Source organism: Uloborus diversus, chromosome 9 (assembly GCF_026930045.1).
Source record: "Uloborus diversus isolate 005 chromosome 9, Udiv.v.3.1, whole genome shotgun sequence".
NCBI classification, from domain to species: domain Eukaryota; kingdom Metazoa; phylum Arthropoda; class Arachnida; order Araneae; family Uloboridae; genus Uloborus; species Uloborus diversus.
Window position 1 is genome coordinate 30,031,281 of NC_072739.1, and position 22,943 is coordinate 30,054,223.

The following is a 22,943-nucleotide window of genomic DNA, read 5'->3' on the forward strand; positions in this document are numbered from 1 at the left end:
GTGCACAAGAAGCCATAAAACCAAAGCGCAAAAAATCCATTTACAACACCAGTTCTCTAAATTCTAAAATGAGGTGTATGCTATTTTGCCCTCGGTAGTGTTAAGTCATTTAATTAATTTATTTTTAGTAAAAAAAAGAAAAAAGAAAGGGAAAAAATCGCTCCCGGGCGGTCCTGATGAAAACCATAAGTATTTTCTCACATAGCTCATGTTTCATTTTTTGATTCAAGCTATCAAAACCGCCATATTTGGCAGCTCGTGGAACGCCAAAATAAAAACAAACTCTTAAGTAAGCATGACAACGCGGACACGGAGACCCGACAAACAAAGCCGTCTTTGTTGAAAAAGACTCAAGTGTGCCTTCTGTCACAAAAGACGGCATTGTAAACCCGAATCCGAGATTTTCCGGTAGCAAAATCCAAAAAAGGTTTTACAATGCTAAGCGGTATTTCAACGATAAGATTAGATGTATATTCAGTAGAATCTCATTTAATATAGCTGTTAAGTTTTTAAAAAAGAAAATATAACAGCTCTTTTGAATGTATGTCCATATAGGTTAATGTACTAATTTGGGACGGTGTATAAATCACGTAACTCATAAAGCAAGGAAGCGCTGTGAGCGATGGAGTCAAATTGATATCACTAAATCTTCTCAGGCTAATTAAATTATGTATGAAATTTTAGCAACTAGAAATTGAGTTCATTTGTAGCATTGCTACAATTGAACTTAATAACGGTACCCAAAGCAATTAATAAAAATTTGAAGTAAGACTCCACACCAGAGGTGCCCACCTAGGAAGGGGGGGGGGGTGGTCATGGTGCAGACTGCGCCCCCCCCTGCTAAAATTTCAAAGGCGCAGACTGCGCCATTGAAATGTTAGGGAGGGGGGGTTGAGGGGTATTTCTCACTTTTTTTCTAGGGGGACATGCTTTTGAAGGGGGTTTCTTCGCGATATTTAGGAAAGAGCAAGGGCGACTCTAAGAGGGAGGGCACCCTTAGGGGGGCACCCCTGCTCCACACAACTGTCTTGTAAGCAAATGATTGATGCTTTTTATAAATCGAAAATATGGGTGCGTATTAGAAGTAACGGTACTTCTCTTAAATGCATCCTATTTTTACATCCTTTCCTACCGCCCAGGGTTCCCCGATGGGAGATCACAGGCTCACAGGAGGTTACTCTGACCGCCTAAAAATTTTCTTATTCGGCAAGTTTTATCTGAGGATTCGGCAAATTGGGATCTAATTTTGAAATTTGAAAATAATAATGTAACAAAAATAATAACAATTCCTAAAATTACTTTTCCGTAGATGTAGGTAGGTAGGTAGGTATGTGTGCGGTGCGTGCTCATATTTGAGCATTCAGTAAAATTCGGAGTTTCATTCGGCAAATTGAGAATTTACCCTTCCTACAAATTTTAAATTCGTAGCGCCCCTGCCAGCACCTGTAAAAGAATGATAAACATCGAGGATGGCATTCTCAAGAGTAAAAAAAGGATGATATTTTGTTAGCGCCTGAAATCAGAAATTGCACTAAAATTATATGAGGCAGTGAGAAGCAAAGGGATGTAAGTGGGCATTTTCAAGTTTTGCGTAAAACGCGTTTAAAGATAACATCCTAGGTAGGCTTTCGTTGAAATTTTTTTCTAAATCATGCTGTATAGCAGCAACTACCAGGGCTACTGGTACCATCTCTTGCCCCAAGACAGAGGAGAGGTTCACCTACCATGTGTACTAGTTATCTCCAAACTTTTAATTTTGCCACATACATCCCTTTGCTTCTCACTGCCTCATATTGAACGTAAAAAAGAACAAGAATACAATATAGAGCCAATATTACACAAAATAAATAAAAAATTACACAATTAATTTCTTGCAAGTTTCAACCAATATAGAGACAGATGAGTGACACACTGTACAAATATCGACAATTTTAATCCGAACAAACCAATTGCGATAAGTATCTCTCTAAACATCACCTAACTGACACCGAATTCGACTTCTTATATTTGTCGCCCGCAAATTTAGGCCAAAATTTGAGTGAAAGTGTTTTTAAGAATACAATACTTCCTGTATTTTGTACCAAAGTAATAACGGATTTTTTTGCATTGATAAAAACTTATTAATTCCGTACAACAAAACAATGAAATGTAACTTATGATACACTACTCAACTTCTTCAGAGAAAATGACGCTTTTCTTAAGAAGACATCATTATTACACTTTTTATCTATTGCAATCTCGATGCTAAAATATTCCCATGGGTAATCCGGTGGAGTTCCGCATTTCTTCATCAAATAATCTGACAACGTCATATCTGATCAACTAAACAAATCGCGTGAGCTGAACTATCAGCTTTTTCGGTAAACAAATTTATTGAAAAGATACGTTCTCTTTTTTTCAATATGTTTCAAAAAATAAGTTTCTATCATTTACAGTAGCTCCCCCCCCCCTTCTATATCTATTCATTTTTTTTTCTTTCTTTATTTTTTTGTTAATGTTTGTTCACCTTCATTATTATTTTTATTTCCCTAAAACTTCATGCAATAGTATACAATTTTGGTTACAAGCATTGCGAAAGGGGAAAAGTTGTGTCTGTGGCTGTCCTACATCCATGAGACCTCATAGCACGCCTTGAAATTTGTTGGTACCAAATTACTTGGGACTCTGGGGATTTCACCTCGTAGCTTTTTTGTTCCCCCCCCCACCCTTAATTTCGAAATAATTTTCTTTGCAACAAATTTTCTACGCTAAACTTTCGCATAAAATGAGTTACGCACCTTCAACATTTTGTGTCATTCAAAAAATGTGTTTTTTTTTTTCTTCACAAGATGAAGCTTATTCCAATTTTCTCAATCAATGAGAGTAGGGGGAAAAGGTTTCTAATTTAGCAAAAATCCTAAGCTGAACTTAATTCAGATTTAAAGAGCAAAATATTACTGGAGAGCACGAATTTGAAAACTACTTTTCAAACGTACAAAACAGCCGTTTTGATATGCTCAGGAACCATTTAGCACCTATAGCTGTGCTATTTGGTACAAGTTAGTTTGAACCTTGGAGGGGGAGGGGATACTTTGAAGCTTTTTTTTTTTTTAATTTTTGCTTTGAGTATTTTGATCAAGTTATTTCTTTCTTCGGTTAGGGGAAGGATTTTTATTTTGTTCTAATCGTAACTCGTATTTTAATCTTATTCTCCCTGGCAGACGATTTATAATGAAAGATGATGCAAAACAATCTTCGGGGATTAGTGAGCGCAAGCGAGCAGGGGAGCGGAGCCCGCTGATAATGCAAATAAAAATAAGCCGCAACAAACTGAACTCAACTGATGAATAAATAGTAATTTCAGGCAACTAATGTTTTTCTCTCTGTGTTTTCAGTTGTCCAAAACAAATATTTCGTTCACGCCAACGCAACTAGAATATAAACACCCATGAACGAAACGAAAAAAAAACCCGCTTCAAGAGACGAGAGAAATCTCTTCGCGTTTAATTGCTGAAAAAAAATCCTTCACTTCCAGGTCAAGTGCGCCATCCCAACTCTGAAAACCGTGCCCTTAATTGAAACAATGTAACGCAATAAAAGTCTATTATCCTTAATGGGCTATTATTTGCAGAATCATTGTGATACTTACACCGCATCAAGCGTTAAATTTTGAGGACTATTTCCAGTGTACTGGTTCCCGGCGAAATGGAAAATGAAGACGCATTTTTCAAAACAAATCCGACATTTATGCAGAGAACAGTGGCGTCGTAGAAGAGGGTGGGATAGGGGCAGAGGCGTGGGGACACCTGTTGGCAAGGGCTTGAGCCTGAAGGGGGCATGAGATTTTAAAATGAGAGGTGAAACATACGTAGAGACGTTGGGGTCAACAATACGTAGGGTAGCCCGTAAAACTCGTTCGTGACGGGCCCCAAAATTTCTGTGCACGGCCCTGGATAGGGGTCATACCCCCCCCCCCATGAAGCGGGCCCCGAAATTTCTGTGCACACCCCTGGATAGGGGTCATACCCCCCCCCCCCCCACGAAGCAACAAAATTATATGTATGAATACACGTGCAAGGGCTTAAAAACTTAAAATTGCACTTTTCGGCTTTCAATCTCGAAAAAATTTTTATGATAATAAACAATCGCCCATAAACTTCAATGTTGATTTGAGATTCGGAGATATACCGTCATAAATATTCCGATTCCATATCAAGCGAAGTTATACAGAGTTTCACTGCATTTCATCTATGGAACTTGCAACCCTATTTTGCTCCCCTGACGAAAATGGAAAGTATTTTAACAAAAACCAATCAATTAAAAATCAATATCGAAAAACAGTACTTACAACTGCAAAAGATCTTTAATTCAGTTTGGGAAAAGCCACGGTAATCCACGTCAAGTACATACAAATAAAGATTTGAAGTCAATTCAGCCTTCGCACCACACCGCACATCTCTAGAAAGAAAGAAAAATTCGTTTGGAAATAATCTTTCACATCGAAAATTACAAATTAGTTTGAAGAGCTTTATCGCCAGCAGAAACAGTTATCACAATTTATCTACATTTTATCTTCCAAGACCACCCATTTAATACTTCGATATCGAGATGAAAATCTAGACGGAAGTTCTCTTGAACTCGCCATAGAACTACGATGGAGTAATAATTAGTATCAGACTAGAGCCCGGCTTTAAATCCGAGCAGCATAAGTTTCATTTGAACAAACTAAAGGATCCGTCTTGGCTCTCGGCGGCCCTGATTGGTGTGTCAGACTTAATATAGAAACAAAACGAAAAAATAGGAAAAATATTAGTACCTTGGAACCAGACGGATGCTAGAACAAAATTGACAAATCTCATGCTCTTAGACACAAATCGTGAAAATATTGATCCACAAAATATAACATTCATATTTTTAAGTTAATGAATTTTTAAAGATAGTATAAAAATTAAAATGGTTTCTGTTATTTTAATATTTTTAATTTATTTACTAGATTATTTGAAACTTTCTCCAGTTTAGTATTATTTGCCCTCTCCCTCGTCACCCCGTATTAAAAGAAGTTAAGAAAAAGACTTGGGAAGACATTATCTGCAAAGTGTGTGAAAGATGTCAATTACTCATCGAAACTCGCTAAATTTGGCGACTTTTCTAAAAATTAAGCCTTTTATATTTCGATAACGGGGACACGAGGGCAAGTAATTTATGTTTCCAAAAAGATGTTTTAATGTAACCCTTAAGTTTACTACTCATTTTGATTTTTTTTTTTTTTTTTTTCGTTGCGACATGAATGTATGGTTTTCTGGTGAGAAAGAAGAAAGTCGAGTACTCACGGAATTTGAAATACCCAAAGCAAAATTGAAAAAAAAAAAAAAAAAAAAAAGATAAAATTAATTTGAATTTTGACATTTTGAATTCAAATTATGTTTTTCGCAATCACAAGTGTGTGTAGGTAGGCTTGTGTGTTTGTGTCTGTGTGCAGGCATGAGTGTGTGGGTATGTGTGTGTATGTGTGTTTGCAGGCATGAGTGTTGTAGGTACGTGTGTCTGTGTAGGCGTGGGTGTTTGTGTCGGTGCAGGCATGCGTGTGTGGGTATGTGTGTCTGTGTGTGTATGTGTAGGTGTGTATAGGTATGCGTGTGTGCGTAGGACATGGAAGCAACCTGGAGACGGTTTTCGCTAGAGGAGCAGCATCGGGAGGGGCCGGTCGACGGTGGTGCTGCTGAGGGAGGCGGGGGGAAATAAAATCATAGGAATTCTTAAGTGAGAACAATAAGCAATGTGTGTGTGTGATTACTCAAAAAAAAAAAAATCTCTAAAACTTTAAAAAAGAAAAACTTAATTTGGGTGGAAAAACTCGTTCAAATCGAGAACAATCATCATAAATGTTATTTATTTATTTGATCTTATTTTCAATGCCAACGAATTATCTTGCATGCTCAACAGAGCAAAGCCGAACAGCGACGAAAGCGGGCGTCATCATTCCGCTCTTCAAACGACTTAGAAATTTGACAAGGAAACATCCAAGTTCGGAGAGAAAAATATTAACATAAAAAAAGTTTAAAATGTGGCACGAAAAGACACGTTCGCTTCAAATACCTCATCAATGAAAAACGTATTCGAGTTCTCATATTTTCAAACGTAAATTATTGTTCGTTGTTTGCTGTAATGCAGCCAGTTAAAAAATAAATAAATAAAATGAAACTTAAAATACTTTAATCCCATCATTAGCTTAAGCTACAAAAATTGTCTTGAAGCTGAGGTATAAGTAGTTACGCATGGTTAAATCGAAATGAAATAAAAACTAAAACTCGGCTTCGCCCAAGGAGTTTAAATAATAGACGACTCTGCGATGCGCTGTACGTGTAATAAAAATCTGAGACAGTAGAGACAACCAAGAGTGAAGAACAAACTAATGAAAAAGTAACAGAAAAAGAAACAAAAACATTACTTTTGCTAATTTTGTGATGCTTTTTTACTATGGAAACGTAAAGAAATCATTGTATGACTGATTTTCTGAAAATATTTTACCTTATGGATCATGTTTTCTTCTCTAATTCATGTTTAAAAAGTTACAGTCGAACTCGCTTATATCCAGTGTTCGTGATTTTTTTTATTTTTGCTAAAAAATCAAAAAAGTCGAATTTTTTAAATTTAAACCGGATTTTTTTGATTTAAATCAGATTTTTTTGAAATCGTGAAAAATTTGTAGATGTTAATTACTTTACATTTATAAGCATAATATATTTCATATAATAAATATGCAATGATTAGCTATTTTCATTTCATGGCAGTAGCTATTTTCTAATACTAGGTATAAGTAGACCAGTTTTAATATACAAATACATTATTCAAATTAAATGTTTATCCCCTCCCCCCCCCCCTTTACAGCTTTGACCACAATCATTAGATAATTTTAGGAAACAGTGTTACCCTAATTTCCTAGAATTATAATTCTTGTTTGTTTCAGAACAAAAGTTCTTAAAATTAGGCAACGTTTTCAGCTTAAAGTCAATAAAAGTTACGAAATGTTCTTCCAATTGTTCAATTGGAGTGAAGAAGGCAAAAAACCTAAATAATAAAGCAATTTGAACTAATGAATCCATTCAGCTCAGCTTAAAATTAGGATAAGTTCTCTAGGATATGTGTTAGGATATGTATGTATATTCAATACGTTTTTAAGATTTATAAGTATGTTAAGATAAGACGTGATTTTGTTTCATGTTTTGCTAAAAGATAAGGTTTCCATGATCATGTACATTTTTAGGGTAAAATAATAAGTTGAACAATTACTTTCCTTAACGATGTATATTAGTGATGATATAAAAACAAAACTGAAAATTTTAATTTTGTTCTGAACTAATTTTGGAGCAAAAGTAATATTGCAAGATTCTGAAAATCTGTTACACACACACAGAAACAGGCATCTATGTACTTTTGCGAGTTGAAGGCAAGATTTATAAAGCAGTATAGTTAAATGTAGATCAACACATTCTAAAAATGCAAAATTAAAATTTGTACAAATAAAATTAACTGGTTTTAATCAATGACTTTATTAAAAAATAACTTGATTAAAATCAAGTCATTTAAATCAATGTTTCTTTTTAATCACTTGATTGAAATCATGATTTTAATCGTGATTTTAATCAATCAGATTTAAATCAACGAACCCTGCTTATAACGATCCCAGATTTAACGAGAACCCGGATTTAGCGAGGAAATCAAAAAGATTTGGTTGGTACACTGTTAAGTCTGTAGGAGCAAACCCCGCTTAAAGCGAGCAATATTTTTTGATTCATATAATTTCTATTGAGTTTCAGCTCAGCTTATCTTTTTTTGAAAAAAATCGTTTAGCAATCTGAAGTCAACTGAAAGTTAGTGTTAAGTCATAAACCCTGAAAACAAGGATATTGTAACTCAAAGAGAGTGATTTCTGATTTGTGTGCTGTATCAGTCGATGATCAGTTCGTACGGTATCATTCCTGAATGTTGTTTCCGTGGATGAGCATAGCATATAATACAGAAAACATATGTACATGGATTAAAATTAAGATGGATTGTTTATTTACACACATTTTTATCAATGAATAACCTCTTTATAAGACAAATAAAGCAAGTATGTCCTTTTTGGTTAGGAGCTTTGTGCGAACCCGTTTTTTACGAGCACTCGGTTATAACGAGCAAATTCGCACTCGCTATAACCGAGTTCGACTGTATGTTGATTGGAATTTTGTTCGTACTAAGGTAAACAAGATGAAAAAAATCGAAAGGCGGCACACAATTCTTTCCACCGAAAAAGATTCAATACCTAATTCTATTTCGAAATGCCCACACAATTCTTTTAACAGGCAGTAACTCATTAAGATTTATTAACAACACGTTTCACTTTAAAATCTAGTTTCAAAAATAAAAACGAGTTATTTTCCACTATTTGGAAGGCATTTTTTGTAGTCTAATTTATTTTATGCATGCCAGCAGCCTATGTCAAACTAAAATCAAATTATGACCGCTTCAACTTACATTTTTAAGTTTCAATGCTGACTATAGTTCTCAGCCCCAAGATCAATCAAACTTGAGAAATTCTTTGCAACTTCTCTGATCCATACTTACCTTTCAATTTATATTTTTGCAATTGTTCGACCCTAAGCATGTTTGACTCAAAATCAGAATACATATTTCTAGAAGCAATATGCGGTACATGCTTAAAAGCATGACCGAAAAAGCAGAGGAGCCCCCCCCCCCCCCCGAGTGCAAGGGCGCACCCCCCCCCAAATATCGTTGAGACCCCTCAAATGAGAAAAATACCCCTCAACCCCCCTAAAAATCTCAATGGCGCAGTCTCTGTCACGATCCCCCCCCCCCTAGTTGGGCACCCCTGGGAAAAAAAACTTTAACTATAGCAACACTCAAATCACTTTGATCGAAATGAAAAGAAAAGTTCATAACTTTATGCAATTCAGACAATTTTTAAATAATTAAAAAAAAACTCATTTAAATTGAAAAGAAAGTAATAAGTCTGGTTTGGGCTTGGGAACAATGAATCATTGAAACAGTAGTTACGCTGCCTAAAAAATGTTGGAAATTATTAAAATGAATCTGATTTGCCAAAAACATAACATTAAAACGAAAATTTCCCCTACAAAGCGACAGCCTTTCTGAGGATCCTATAACCGGCGGACATAAAACAACTAAACTCGTATCGTTTATTTCTAAAAAAATAACGAACTACTAGTAGAAGAAGCAAAAATGATTTTTGAACGCGATGTAAGTCGTGTTGTAGCCGGAAATCCCCTGTAGATAGAAAACACGTGCATGCCCCTTTCCGCTTTTTACAGTCGGATTTTTACCAACTGAAGAGCAATGGAATGTTTGAATAGACGATAAAACCCCCAGGTGTGCCATTTGAACGTACGTATGGATCGCAGCTTCCCATGTTTTTAATTTTTGCAGTTCTCCGTCAAGTCGAGAGTATGAATTAATAATAGTGTTGTGGCAACGTTTGATTGATGGGAGATATTAAATAATAAGCAAGATAAGTAAAAAAAAACTTATTTTAAGAATGTTAACCGCAGAAAAACAGCTTAGCAGCGAAGTTATCGACCTTTATACTCGATGGTTAGTGACACCACATTTTCGTTTTGGATGTTGTGTATTTTAAGTCTACAAACTTTTAAACTTTGAGCTAGAAAAGTAAATTCTTAGGGGTCGTCCACAAATGATGATATGTTTTGAAGGTCGGAGGGTGTTCATGAAATTGTGACAGTGGGAAGAAATGGATGATAAAAAGTGTGACATCACATTTTCTTTGAAATAAAAACAATTTATTTGTAAAATATAGCGTGACATGCGACATAAGGCGAAGTGTGACACTTAGTGGCAAAGGAGGGGAGGAGGGTAAACTGTGTTGAAAGTGTGACATCATTTAAGGACCGCCCCTTACGATCTTGAAAACTGCAATATTCAAAAAAAGTTTCTACTTTTTTCCGCTTGAAATTGACACCGACTGTGAAATTGACCAGCCCTTTAAAAGAATTCTCAATTGCCGTCAAACGTGAAGATACTGTACCCAACGTTTGCAGAGGCACCTGTGAGGGAGGGCTGAGGGTGTCATGGTCCAGATTATTAAAAACTTTAGCGGGTGTTTAAGAGGTCCTTTTTTGTTTGACGGGGTCTCGTTTTTTGGAATCAGGGCAGTCGAGTGCCAAGGCGGGCCTCTTGTCCGTTTGGTCGTCGGACTTCCCTCCACCCTCAAAACTTGTGAATTTTATACTTGTCCGATTCCAAGCCTGGACCCTTTCAAAGAGCGGGCCTCTAGTTTCCGACAAGGCTGACATGGCCTCTCGTCGGCCATGCTTGGAATGTCCTCCGTACTGAAGAAGAGGGGAGGGGTGCCCCATCACTCTTGGGAGGATATGCTCTCTGAATAAAAAATGTTCTTTCGAATCATAAAACATCTACCACTGTTAAAAGAGTAGCACTTACAAACAAACATTCGTACCACACACAAAGGTCACGAGAAAACTCGTGATAATAAACTCGGGAGAGTGAAAATGGATATTTCGGTCGTTCACACATTCGAAGAAACATACAGTAGCGGATATTCGATTTCTCTCAGCCGAGGCAAAAACTTAAAACTACCGCCGCGCCGTTGCCCATCTTCCTTTTCACGAAGAAAAACACAGAAATGGGGGAGGGGTAGGCTTGTCGCCCAGAGTAAGGGCTCCAGTTTGCACTCCTTCAGATTCGGCAGTGGTAACATTTGCACGTACTAAGGCCACTATCTAACGGAAGCCCACTAATCCGACATTTTGGTTCCAAAATTGCAGGAGCACAAAATTAGTTTTTCTAAAACAGCCTCGTTGCAAAAAACTGATATCCAAGCTTTAGCTGAATTGCCTGATTGATATTTGATTATTTATTTATTTATTTTTTTGTAAATAAAAAAGATTTAATTAATACAAGTTAGAAAACAAATTAGGTGAGGAAATGACGCTCATTACAGTAAATATTTCCCGAAACATTTTTGCTGAATTTGTGAATTAAGTTAACTTTCTAGATTGACCTTAAGTGACATTTTACTCAACTGAACAGCAGTTGTTTTACGATATAGCAACCAGCAAATGTTATAACGTATTTATAAATACTGGAAACATGGTTAGATTCAAAGTTGTCTCAGAACCAAAATGTCGGATAAGTCGGCTTATCTTCTTATACAGTCGAGTCCCGACTTACGCGAGGGATGTGCTCCAAGACTCCTCGCGTAAGTTGAAATTTCGCGTTGTGGAAAAATATATGCATACAAATTTTTTAAAGCATACTAAATACCGTTAGGCACTTATAAACACCCCTCAAACTGCTCTAAAGCATTCCTTAACCATTAGTTTCTTCCATAAAGAACTGAACTTTTACTGTATTTAAAAAATAAAGAACTGTTATTAAAATGAAATACTTAAGATGCACAAAATGAATGACCAATGAGAATAAAAGATATAAAATAAAACAACACGGTACGCACTGCATGCAGTAAAATTAAAATGATGCACAAAATAGTACTGTACAGTAGATACAGTAGCAATATTTACGAGTTAAAAAATGAGGATACTAGTGATAATTTATGCTCCAAGATCAGATCGTTATTCTTATCTAATACATTTTTAAATACGCTTTACCTTTTATTTAAAACGTTTCAATTTGCGGCTATATCTTCTCTACCTGATCTGTTTATTAATCCACAATGCAAGAGCGCGCGTAGCTTCCATTTTCATAATTTTTACTTTGCTAGACTGCTCTGCAAGCTTCAATATTGAAACTAAGTTCTATACTTTTACGGGCATCTTTTTGTTTTGACTTTTAATTGTACATATGGAAGATTCACTCATACTTATTGTCGCGCTACCTTCGACGTTTTGTAATTGTTCAAGCATATCGAGAATCTCAGCCTTTTTAAATTTTTTTATCAGAAACTTTCTTTTTCTTCACGTCTTCAAACTTTAGATGAAGGTTACACTAAGGTGCCATTATGGTTTATTTGATGCACTAGACTAGTTTGGCGTGGGAACTTTGGCTGTCAGTGATGCTCAAAGGGAAGTAATAACATTCACGAAATCAATATTTAGTATCCAATAACGAGGCTGATAGTTTCTTCTAAAAAAATTCATGTTGTGGGCGAAAAATTCGCGTTAGCTCTAAAATTCGTTACTCGTGAAAAATTCGCGTTATAGCCATTTCGCGTAAGTCGGATCGCGTTATAGCGGGAGTCGACTGTAAAGGTTCTATTATGTACGGACGTACAAAGAAACTAGGAAACATTCATTCTTCTGGGGTGCGGAAAATGGAAATTCATTCCGAAAGTTAAGCGAAAACTTTTTCCTAGTTACAATGGTTTCTTTACTGCAAAAAAAAATTGCAAATTGCTTGTTCAAGTAACAATCGCAAAAACAAACTGTGGAAGAAAACCCCGCCAACTTGGCTTCTAAAAAATAGCGAAAGTAGCGCTCGAAACGAGCGAATGCTCTTCCAGTGGCAGCACAATACGGAAAGCGAAAAATTCCCAGCATCCGACGACGTCTGCCAAATGGGAAAAAGTTCACCACTCTTTCCCACCGATTTTAGCAGACAAACCTAACTTCGCCGGCAAGGTTCCAAAGGTTTTTCAAATCTTTTTTTAAAAAAAGCAAAGTCGGGCCTTCCTCGCTGTGTCTTGTTTACTACACGTTACTCAAGCGCGTAATGCGTTCTTTTCAAAAGCTATTAGGGAATGATGAGTAGCAAGCAGCACACATCTCGAATGGAACATGTTAAAGAGGGGGCAGTGAACCGCGGCATCGTTCCATCTCGTTGGTAAAATTACGAGTTGACTCGAAATTTATGAACATTCTATGCTGAATGTTTTACTACGTGGTTTAATATTTACCCGCGACCACGCGATGGTTCTGATGCAAGGGAGGAAACGCAATGGATAGTCGAATAGGAAATGTCTAGCGAACAGTTGAAGGTTTTTCGATGGTTGTCCAGTTCGGAAATAAAAAGAATTGCTCTGCTTGGGATTTTTTTTTTCTTTTTTGAGCAATCACGATTGCTTATAGTTTACATTTGACCGTAGTTAGTGCTCCTTTGATTTAATTTTTTATGCTTGTAACGCAAACTCCTCTGGTCTACTGGCTTCCGGGAGCGGAACCTCCTACTAGACTACAAGGGTGTCCACCAGCCCAAGGCCGTAGGCAGGGCAGGGACCGTCGGGACAAATCCTCCCCCGAAATTTTAAATTATCTCCAAAAAATAAAGAAACGAAGACAATCTAATCAAAACTCTTCCTTCGATTCCTCCTTCACTATCTCTTGGCCTTGTTATACAAATCTTCTTTCATTCAGATCTCTTCTTCTTTTCGCCCCTCCCTCCAAACCACCATACAATTTTTTTTTTTTTTTTCAAAATTTCAAAAAGGCCTCATTTTTTCACACCCTGGTCCATTACTGATTGCTAATGACTCTTGTTACGGATAACATTTTAAAAACATTCTTTGATATACATTTCAAGAAGAGGCGTAACATGATCAACGCGTGATGAGATCAACATGATGAGAGGGTTTACATGATCAAAACTATCATTTTTAATCTTATTACTTTCTTCTATATCTAATATATAGAAGAAAGTATTGGATTCGTGCAAATTTTCGAATTTCGAATTTTGACGGATTCGAACGTTTTGAGGTGTGCTGAGTCCATTTCGACTATTTTTGGAAAATGTCTGTCTGTGTGTGTGTGTGTGTGTGTGTGTGTGTGTGTGTGTGTGTGTGTGTGTGTGTGTGTGTATGTGTGTCACGTCTGTGTGTGACCAGTTTTTTGTGGCCGTTCTACAGCAAAAACTACCGCATGAAATCGAACGAAATTTGGTACACATATGTGCCCCTATGTGAACTAGTGCCCATTGGTTTTTGGCGCGAATTCCTCCAAGGGGGGTGGAGCAATGGGACGTTTTTTGAGTTACGCGTGCTTGCTATTCCTCAGGAAGTAACTGGCGGAATCAAACAAAATTTGGACCATATGTTGCCATTAACAGGAACAGGTGCTGATTCAATTTTGGTGGCAATAACTCAAACGGGGGTTGAGCTATAGAACGTTTTTTGTCGTCAATTGTGACTGCTGTATCTCAAGAAATAATGAACGGAATGAAAGAAAAATTTATCGGCAAGTAGACCTTAGTGGGTATAAGAGCTGATTTTATTTTGGTGTCAAAAGCTGAAAAGGGGGTGGCGCAATCGAATGTTCTTTTTTTTCATTGTGAGTGCCATTTCTCAAGAAGTGATGCTACGTTCTGGATGAAATTTGGAATAAATGTGAATCTATTTGTAAATAGGCGTTGTTTCAATTTTGGCGCCAATCGCTCCATGGGGGTCTGATTTTTTTTGTGTTAATAAAAATAGCTTTATAAATGCAACAATAAGAAAGATAAATCGTAATAGATTGTCGTCTGCGTATTTCTCGTGATTTTAATTGCATGGAAATGATCGGAAATATTATCTCAATGATTTAAAATTTTTAATTGTTGCCATCTTATGTTTGTTAACAAATAAAATATTTGTAATTAATTCAAGCAAGGCTTTTAAAATAACTTTCAATTTTTGCTCTTTGCTTTGCTTTTGCAATAATTCAGAAATTGGGATGGTCGTCAAGTTTCTGCATGTGTAATTTTGTTTTTGTTAGGAATATTGCTTCTTCGTCAAGCATGGGGAGGGATCAGAAAAAGGAAAAATATAGAAGAAAGTTTCGTGATGGCCACAACATACTAGTCATACTTTTGATTACATGCTTAATTTTGTAGATTTTAATAAAGTAAGCCTTTAAGAATATTAGTTTATTAGTGAGTGTAGATTACTTTTCAACTGTGACTATTTTCACTTATTTGCGTGAAAGTTATTCTAAAAGCCCCGACGCATGCATTTGTAATTGCAAACATGTAATAAACACTGTATCAAGTGTTATAGACGGTAAAAGCGTCCTCTTATTTTGTGAACTCCCTAATGAATAATTCCGATGGAATATAAATTAGTTATCAAAAATTAATGAAGTAATTAATTAAAATAATTATTTGATACGAATTTTAAAAATACATCGTTGTTTAATTTTCGCAAACAACATAATAAACATAATTTTTAAATGCTATTTTCCCACTTGATTACATGTCCTGGAACCACCTTTGCCTGGACCATGTCCCTCCCCGAAAAAATATCCTGGCTACGGCCTTGCACCAACCAGCCCACCTAGGAGGGATCATGCCGCAGACTACGCCATTGAAATTTTTAGTTGGGTGTAGGGGGCTTGAGGTGTATTTTGCAATTTGAGGGGTGGGGGCTCGTATTTTTGAGGGGTCTTCGCGATATTTAAGGCCCTTGATTTGTGCTCATTTCCACTTAAGGGAGTGGGCATCCTTGTCAGAGCCGGATTACTAAATAGGCAATGTAGGCAGTTGCCTAGGGGTCCCGAGGTTCTGAGGGGCCCAGGAGAAATCTTAAAGTTGAAAATATGTAAGAAAAAAGTTCTTTTCGACAAAAAAAATTAAATTTTTGTTATCTTGAATTCAAATTATGTTTTTCGCAATCACGAGCGTGTGTGTGAATGCGCGTGTGTGTTTGTGTAGGCGTATATGTGTGCGTGTGTGTGTATATATGTATGCATGTGTGTGCGTGTTGTGTATGCAGTGCTGTGTGTGTGTACGCGCGCGCGTGTGTGTAGACGTTCGTGTGTGTGTGCATGTAGGCATATGTGTTTGTGTCTGTGTGGAGGCATGAGTGTGTGTGTGTGTGTAGGAGTGTGTTTGTGTCTGTGCGCAGGCATGATTGTGTGTATGTGTGTGTGTGTATGCGTGTGTGCGTAGGATATGAACGCAACCTGGAGACGGTTTTCGCAAGAAGAGCAGCATCGTGAGGCCTGTCGACGCGGCGGTGGTGCTGGTGGGAAAATAAAATGATAGGAATTCAAAACAGTCAAATGAGAACAATAAGCAATCGTGATTGCTCAAAAAAAAAAAAAAAAATTTTGAATTTTGTCATCTTGAATTCAAATTATGTTTTTTCGCAATCACGAGTGTGTGTTTGTATGTGTGGGGGGGGGGGGTATGTGTGTAGGCATGTGTGTTTGTGTCTGTGTGCAGGCATGAATGTGTGGGCAGTTGTGTGTATTTGTGTGTATGTGTAGGTGTCTGTATGCATGCGTGTGTGTGTGTATGTGTTTGTGTATGTGTGTAGGGGTATGTGTGTGTATGGTGGTGTTTGTGTATGTGTTTGTGTGTGCGTGTGTGTTGGTGCGTGTATGTATGCGTGTGTGTGTAGGATATGGACGCAACCAGGAGACGGTTTTCGCTAGAGGAGCAGCATCGTGAGGCCGGCCGACGCGACGGGTGGTGCTGGCAGAGGGTGGCGCCGCGTCGGTGGGAAAAATGATAGCACGCCAAAAACAGTCAAATGAAAGCAATAAGCAATCGTGATTGCTCAAAAAAAAAAAAAGAAAGGAAAATGTAAAAAAAAGGGGGGGGGCTCCCTTTTAGTTACTGTATTAATTGTTAATAAACATTACTGGCAATACTTAAAATTGTAGTCAGAACCTAAAACTAGAAGTTTTAAAATGAGGAATAAGTTATGAAATTTGATAAAGGAATAAGGAAGGGTGACAGAAATACAGGCTAGAGAAATAATATATGAGATTATGTATAAAATACACGTGTGGGGGGGGCCTCATCACTTCTAATGCCTATGGGTCCCGAAATCCTTAATCCGGCCCTGATCCTTGTAGACTGCATCTATGGTATTCACTGTCTGCTCTGCGCTAATTTATTGTTGTTCCGTCCAAACACGTGGCTGACGCCGCCAAATGGTGGCTTTCTTAATTTACATCTTTTATATCTTTCGGCAACGTAGTATAATAACAAAATTGAAACGACCATCCCGATTTTATCGTTTTCCCCGCCCAAGGAAAAAAAGAACAATAAAATTAAAAAAAAAGTGTTAAAGAACTTTAAAAGCCTTTCTGTCCTGAAAACATGCCAAACGGTCTTCTAACTCCGATTCAAAACAACTCCTCAGAAAGTAACCGTGACAGCTGCCAGAATTCAAACAAGTCAGACTCACTAACCAGCAAAAAGCTCCTTCGGTACAAATGGAGAAAAAATGCCGAGGCAGAAACAATATGAGACTAAAAAAGAAAGTTATTTAACGAAAAACAATGAAGTTGAAAAGGTTCGTGATAACTGACATTTAAAGTTAAAGACCATTGTTACTGAAAGTGCTGCGGAAGCATACATCATGCAGGAGGAGCAAATAAAAGAATGAAAGCCCTTTTATAAAAGCAAGGAATAAAATTAACAGCGAACTATTCAATAGTTAAAGGATAACGGGATAAATAAAAACGTTCAATATAATTGACAGGCAATGAGTTGACACATAGGAAAGGCATAGATATCTGTCATTACTTGACGGTATGAAGCGAAAAAAAAAATTTAAATAAATAAAACAAAATATAAATGAATAAAATAAATGGATGTCACTTCCTTTTAATAATCTACAAGATTCATGCTCGATGAGGATCTGCAAATATTTTTCAACACCGAGCGTGACTAATCGATTGTTTTGAAGAATGAATTCCATTTCCTCATCGCGTAGGGGCACTTTCGATTGCTCAAATATAACAGGCATAGGTGCTTGCAGACAGGGCCGCCGAGAGCCAGGACGGGCCCCTTGTGAATTTGGTCTATTCTCCATATAACTAACTCTTCTCCCTATAAAATGTAATACTTGATTTCGTTTGTAATACTCTGATTCCGACCGAGGCCCCTCCAACCTCCAAGACCCGGGCCCCTTGTTCCCGACTAGGTTGACATGATTTTTTCGTCGGCCCTGATCGCAGCAATTATAACGTCCGACTACTACTTAGTTACTCAGTGAGAATATTTTTAGAATAATCGGAAGGGTCGAGTATTGCCTCATCCTGGAAAAACGAACACTACGGATAATCAATTTTTTTTGCAAACGAAACACTATTTTGAAAAATGATATGAGTGTTAGATTGTCTGTGATGAATTTGTTCCGCTAATTCTTTAAAATCATTTTTTTTTTTTTTTTTTTGTTATCTTCTCGAAGTTTGTTATCTTCTTTTCGTTCTAGATAGTTTAGTAACATTTTTCGAGGCCGTCCCAGATAATCCGCAAGCCGGATAAACTAAGCCCAGATAAGAATAGTCCTAATAATAAGCCCTAATAAGTCCTAATCGAGAGTCTATTCATATACACAGCTGTATAGGAGAGGTCAAGATCAAGATGAAGGAAAAAATGAAAAAAAAAAAAATCAGATAAATGTATATATGTAATTTTTGAGCTTCGTCTGTACTGTTTCCTGCAGCATTGCCTCTCATCCCAGAAGACTGAGCTATCATTACACTCGAAATAAATCTTAATCTTAATATATAAAAATCTTCTGTGCGGACGTTTGTCACCATAAGGCTTTTAAACCGCTGGACCGATTTTGATCAAATTTTTTGTATGCAATTAAGTTGTGGCAAACATGGTTTCGAAGTGCGATGGATCGAATCGGAAACGTTTTTGTTAATTAATTAATTTAAACATTGGATGGTAAAATCTCCCAAATGATTAATATTTATTTTAACCTATTGTTGAGCGAGAACTAAAATAAATATTTAACCCGTTGCCAAAGGACAAGACGAAAGTCAGCTCTGCTTTTTATAATGAAATTTCCTACTGTGATATGTCAATTGAGAATAGATAAAATGTAGAGAGAGAGAATGAAGCCTTCATTTCTTGAAATCAACGATTTTAGGTCCCGTCATATATTTTAAAGTAAAGTACTGCAAGGTTCACGAAAAACGTGTATTCTGTCGTCGTAGTTGAACCGTGACCGGATCGGTGCTTTAGGTTTTCCGAACGAAATGATCAGAAAGTACCGTACCTAGCAACATTTGTTTCTCGGCTGTATTCCATCTGAATTTCAGTACCAATGTTAAGAATACTTTAAGGATTAACTAGCTAATCAGTACATTATTAAAGGAAATGATGATGGAATTTTAAAGACGAAACAATTTTATTTTCGTCCAGATAAATTACAACAGGGTAGTTCTGTACACAAAAGTTCAGTGGAAGATCTTTATCTTTGGTGGAAAGAACAAACTGGGCAATATATGAAGTTAAAAAAGTTTTCGTTCAAAAGATCGCTATGACCGCTAATCGGTCAGAGTTGGCTTCTCTAACTGATCAGCTGGATTACAGTAACGTGGTGACTTGGCGACTTTGGCTATAAACAATAGGTTTGCGTGATCATTGGTTTACATTTTAAAGCTACTGCTAATGTAATTTATAGTATTTTTTATTTATTTGGCGAAAGATTTTAAACTGCAAAGAACAGATTTTCGTTTTTAAAGAGCGTTTATTCATTTTAGTTGAAGAATGTTTATTTTACATCGGGAGTGGGGGTGGGGGATGAGTGATTTTTGCTTATTCAGAGAACTGTTTTTACCTTTATCATTTTTTCAAACGATAGCCTTTCGATTGTTTTATTCTTTTTCATATGGGGGATGTTGCAGCGGGATTTCCCGTTTGTTCTAGATTGGTAATTAGTTTTTTACACTTAATACCTGAGGACGCTTTTTATCCTTTGAGTATGGCTGAAGGAACAAGCCATCAAGTCCGGGAGAAAAAATAGTTAATAAAACAACTGCTCATTGGACATTAGATAAATCAAGTTGTAATAAATATATGCATTCTGACACCAAGCACAGCTTAAATTATTTTTTTTTACTTATTTTTTTTTTTAAAAAGCGTTCAAACACTTGATAGTTTATTGAATTTTTTAAACTTTTTAATTTACAAAGTTTGAACAGAACAACGTCTGTCGGGTTCTCTAGTATTTACATACATTTTATGTATTCTACATAAGATAACGTGAAAGTACGCTGAGGATGAATATTCAAAGGTAAAATAATAAGACAAATTCAATGCGCAAGGAACAAACAAAAATAAAACCGAATAAAATTGTTTTCGGTTGAAAACGTAAAATGACGTCACGTAGAATGCTGCAACTCGAAAAGTGGATTATATCGTAGCGAAGAAAATGTGCAAACAAAGCACTCGAGTCGCTCATTTCCCCCATTTAACGTTTCAAAGAAAAACATCTCTCTTTTTTAAAATCTTTTGAATTTCAGTTTACACGCTTTAAATTTGACTTCAAAAGAGAATGTTTTATGCTGCATTTATGGGAAGAAAATGTTGGTGGAATGCGATTTTCAAACAGATTGCAAACTCGTTTATTATTTACAAACGAGGATGTTTTTATTCCTTTAACTTCAATTTTTTGGTGCGAAATAATAAAAACAAAAACGTTTCACTTTAGAAACGGCGGAAATGGTCCAACGATATTCGGTGGTCGCTCACAAATTTCGCGAAACCGTTTGTTAGTTGAAAAGTAGCCAAGCCACCTAAATTTGCCGTTTTCAATAAAAAAAAAAAAAATAAATAAATAAATAAATAAAATAAACAATAATAAAAATTAATCAATAATAATAATAATGAAATTCAGTTTTGTGAATAGAATGAAGTTAAGAATAAAATATAGCATCCAGAAAAACTAGAACATTTGCTATGAAATTAACACGCATTGTACATTCTTAAAAGTTTACTGCAGTAATTCTCCCCAAAATGTATTAAAATACACAGCTAACTGCAGGATTGTAGTTTTGGCCGGACAAAACCCATTTTGGCCATGCCACTGGCAAAAACCGGTTAAAACGTGCCAAAACTGGATTTAACCACCATAGAGCTCGCCAAAACTGTATTGTATAAAAGCACCCTAATATGTGTTGTGTACACATAGTTTGTATGCATATTGCAGATTTTATTTTTAATGGAAGATTAAAAGAAATTGTATGTGTATTTATCATAATTGAAATAATTTTTATAACTGATTTATTGATTAAATTAAATTTTTCTTTAACATTAAAAATTATTCACAACAAAGACAATGAACATTCGTTTATTAGGAATACTAAACAGCCTTCAGTATAAACGAATAGCTTTTCTTCACAAAACTTGTAACATGTATTCAATACATTAAAAAATAAGTAGAATACTTTGATTAAATTTGAAATTCATTTTGTGTGCATAAAGCTATGAAAGAAGTATGTATTGTGCTATTTACACTGTTTGAAACATAATTTTTAAAAACACATCACATAATTCTGCCAATGATGTGACTAACCTTTTAGAACATGCTGTCATTTATTACTTGCTTAGGGTGTAAAACGAACTGTTTACTTAAATATTGAATAGTGACTGATTATGGGATATATGTTTCATTATTTCTTTTAATTATGTACTCATTTACTTTGATTTTAAACTTCGTTATATCCTATATCCACATCCAAAGGCCAAAACTGGAGAAAACTAATTTTATCCAAGCCGGTTTTAACCAGTTTTATCCATGGGTAAAACCACTACTGACCGAAACTCTAATAACAAACTTGGCAAACTGTGACTCGTAGCGGAGGTCTTTTTACCAATTGGTCGATTAATATTTTAACAGCTCGAGTGGCAATTTGTTCTAAGCTACATGAAGTTTCAGGTTACAGTCAATAGTGCAATACGTCTAAGGAACTGTCCAAAAATGTCACTTTTTGACAACCCCCCTCTCTTTGGCACCAAGTGTCACACTCTCCCCCCTTTATCACATGTCACTTTTTAAACCTATTCTTATAAAAAAAATGCGTGATGTCACATTTCGTGTGATCCCTCTCTCTTTCCTCCATGTCACAAACTCGCAATTTCACTACTCCCCCTATCAGGGCCCGATCAAGACAAACTGGTGCCCAAGTCCTGAGTAAAAATTGGTGCCCCCCCCCCCCCATGAGAAAATCAGCACAATTTCAAAGTCAATGTTTTATACTAGAAACCTAATACACTAGAAACCTACACATTACTACAGAAACCTGGGATTTGAATACCAAACACTTGATAATCACCATACTATCATAGTTAAAATTGCCTTACCTTAAGCAGAAAATGAATTAAAAAAAACAATTTAAAACTGCAAAAATAATTAAAAAAACTAATTCAGACATTAAGCTTTAAAAAGGCTTCTTTCTTGCTTTAACAGACGCAAATGTGTCGATCACATCATCCAAATCTAATTTTGATATCTCAGAATTTTCAATGGTCAATAAGAAAAATGCCTGTAAATTATCCTGAGAAACGCAGCTTCTCAAACGATTTTTGATTCCTTTCAAAGCTAAAAAGGAACTTTCATTTTAACAGAAAAAAAGGATGGGAGTAAGTTAATTTAGGCTATTTTAGTGCCCCTAAATTTGTGGTGCCCAGGTCCACGGACCTGCCGGACCGTGCGTTAATCAGGCCCTGCCCCCTATTTGTTCACAGCCTCTAACGTATGTTGTTTATTTCTGTGTCTATCAGGCATCGTAGTTAATAAACGGATGCGCCTGCTAAAATTTAGGTAGTTTTTATTTATTTTTATTTTTTAAATTTCTTTGCGTGAGAGGTAACTTGATCGAGAGCTTAGCTATGATTCGTTAGAGACACTTTTTCCCTCCATTTTTAATTCTATATATTAAATCTTATTGAAATTTTCATAGCATAAAATTTTGTGCATCGATAATTTTTTTTCAATTTGAAACCATTAAGCGTAGTCAGAATTTTCTAATAGAACCTTTCTTAGAGGGGAGGAGAACACGAACGCAAGGGTGCCCCCCGGGGAGCGGGGTTGTCACGGCGCAGATTGCGTCATTGAAATTTTTAGGGGGTGTTTTGAGGGGTATTTTTTACGTTTTGAGGGAATCTTGCTTTTTGGGGGGTAGCGATATTTAGGGGGGGTGCGCTCTTGCTCTTAGGGGGGTGGGCAGCCCTGATATGAACGTATAGCACATGGCTTAAAAACAAGGCTTCTATTATTTCCCCCGCAT

General features: G+C 36.3%; 1 protein-coding gene across 1 annotated transcript in view; it reads right to left on the reverse strand.

Moving 5' to 3' along the window:
* Window positions 1-22,943, reverse strand: part of LOC129230744 (protein kinase C and casein kinase substrate in neurons protein 1-like) — a 132,500-nt gene that overhangs the window by 80,329 nt on the left and 29,228 nt on the right. The window contains exon 2 of the mRNA XM_054865170.1: window positions 4,328-4,437. The gene's annotated coding sequence lies outside the window, so the exon portion shown is untranslated. The remainder of the gene's footprint in view (window positions 1-4,327; window positions 4,438-22,943) is intronic.